Below are 2727 nucleotides of genomic sequence, written 5' to 3'. Positions count from 1 at the left end.
GCCAGACTGCAAAGTCATTTGAACTGCAAGGTTGGCGATTCAAGCTCACCAGCTGCTCCTTGGAAACCCTATACAGGGTTGCTATGGGTCGGAACCAACTCTATGACACTTAACAACAGCAACAATCATATGGGGTAAGGAGTTCTGGTCATGTAGTGGAATCTACTAGCTGCTCCGTGGAAGAAAGATGAGGCTTTTTGCTCCAGTAAAGATGTATAGCCTTGGAAACCCTATAAACAATCTCTATGAGGTGAACCATCTCCACAGCATATAACTACCACCAATCATATGAATTGCTATGATGGAATGACAAACTGAAGAGGAATGGTGTCATATTCATTATTAAAAACAACATTCAAGATCTATCTTGAAATAGAATGCTATGTGTGATGAAATAATAACCATATGCCTATAAGGAAGGCCTTGCTGATACCTTTATTTTCAAATTTAAGCACTAATCACTAAAGGCAATGATAATGAAGTTGAAGAATTCTATCAACTTCTTCAGTTTGAAATTGCTCAAACATGCAATCAAGGCACATTGATAGGGCTAGAGCTGAGAGTGAAGCATCCAACTGATATGAAATGAGGGGAGATGCACAAGAACATCCAAACTTGCAGATAATACCCATTTGACCTAGTCTCAATGGCTTGATGATTGGAACTCGACTAGAGGAAGATATAAAAACAATTTTTGATAAAGGAAACAAGTATACATTGCTACAATTTGATGAACTTGACCTATACTTATGGATGGAGTAGCTCAAAATACCAACTGAAAGGGAAGGAGTCTTCACATCAACTATCAATACTATCCCCTCTGTATACAGAGTTGAAAGGGACTGGAAACTTAGACATTGGCTACCTAAAATGAGGGGCTGATAAAGACACAAAGTGACTGGCTTACAACTTTTTAAGAAGGAGTTTAGTTTCAGAGTGTGTGGGGAAGGTAGAATCCCCATTCAATAGTTTTCATCTTGTCTAGAGGGGTCTGGTGAAAAGAGATGGGGATAAGATTCTTATGATTCAATGGTAAGTAATTGTTATCATAACTAATTGCAACTGTCAACAGTTTACAGTTGTAAAGGTAGACGTTTTATAACAAAAAGGAGGGAATATTTAATCTTACAGTCCAGAAACAGAGGACCCTAGGACCATCAAGGGAGAAGAGCATGAGTGGAATGGGGGACCCTATCCAGAGAAGCAGTGACACCAGAGATGGAGGCAGAGATGAGGATATGGAGAGAGAGAGAGCGGCTGAGAACGCTGGACTCATGGGAAGAGAAAGGCTGAGTGCTGGTGGCCAGGAGGCAGGTTTGCAGAATGTGCCCTTTGATTGTTTAAATGATTATATACTCCTGAATGTTTTTGTGTACATTGCCCCTCCCTCCAAAAAAGCAGAAGGAATAGAAGCAAATATTGTTCAATGATGATTCATGGAGGAGATTGTAATCATTGCAATGAAATGATGAGTATAAAACTGATTATCTCCCATGAAATTATTATTCAATTCACAATAAAAACTTAAAAAAAAAAAAGTGTAAAGAAAATAATGCCATGAAAGCAGGCTGGTAAACGTCTAAATATAGCCAAATTTCTATATTTTGGGTACCTGAAATTGGTAATGTAGACTATTTTATATAAAATAGTATAATCCAAAATTAATCTCTTTAATCTCAATCTATATTATAAGTAATTCATTCAACAAAAAGTATAACAAAACAATGTCCTCTACAAAAAGAAGTTTAAGTCTCAAGATAAAATGCACAGGATATTCTAAGTGTCCTATTTAGTGTTACATTATTGTTAGATCAGGAGTCCTTGGTGGTTCTATGGGTTAATGCACTGGACTGTAAAGTCAGTCTGAACCACAAGGTCGGTGGTTCAAGCTCACCAGTCATTCCTTAGAAACCCTACATGGAGTCACTATAGGTCAGAACTGACTTGACGGCACTTAACAACAACAACGTTGTTAGATCCAGGAGTATGTGGCTTCATATGGTAAGTATTAGACTGTGAACCACAGGTCCATGGTTTGAGCCCACCAGCAGCTCCACGGGAGAAAGATGAAGCTTTCTGCTCATGAGAAAATGTAAAGCCTTGGAAGCCCTATGCTTGTCACGACAAGTTGTAACCAACTCGATGGCACTTAAAAATAACAAAACAACACATTGTTAGATAAAGTTCTAAATTGTTCTTTCTCCCAAATTCCTGAATGATAGTCCAGACTTTTTGATAAAAATAAAACAAATTCTATAAAGTTGGGGAAAAGAAGATGCATTGATAATTACTAGTGACTGGAATGTGAACATTGGAAACAAAGAGAAAGGATCAGTAGTTGGAAAATATGGCTTTGGTGATAAAAACGATGCTGGAGGTTGCATGGTAGTATTTTACAAGACCAATGACTTATTCATTGCAAATACTGTTTTTTCAACAACATGAATTATTACAATACATGTGGACCTCACCAAATGGAATGCACAGAAATTTAAATTGACTACATTTGTGGGAAGAGATGATGGAAAAGTTTAATATTATCAGCCAAAAGAAAGCTAGGGCTGACTATGGAACAGACCATCAACTGTTTTATGCTAGTTCAGGATGAAACGGAAGAAAATTAAAACAAGTTCATGAGAGCCAAACTATGACCTTGGCATTGTTGTTATATGCTATTGAGTCAATTCTGATGCATAGTGACTCTGTATAGGGTTTCTGGTGCTTGTT

Source organism: Chrysochloris asiatica, unplaced genomic scaffold (assembly GCF_000296735.1).
Source record: "Chrysochloris asiatica unplaced genomic scaffold, ChrAsi1.0 scaffold00033, whole genome shotgun sequence".
NCBI lineage: Eukaryota > Metazoa > Chordata > Mammalia > Afrosoricida > Chrysochloridae > Chrysochloris > Chrysochloris asiatica.
The sequence above is the reverse complement of the archived record's forward strand: the minus strand, read 5'-3'. Positions refer to the sequence as shown.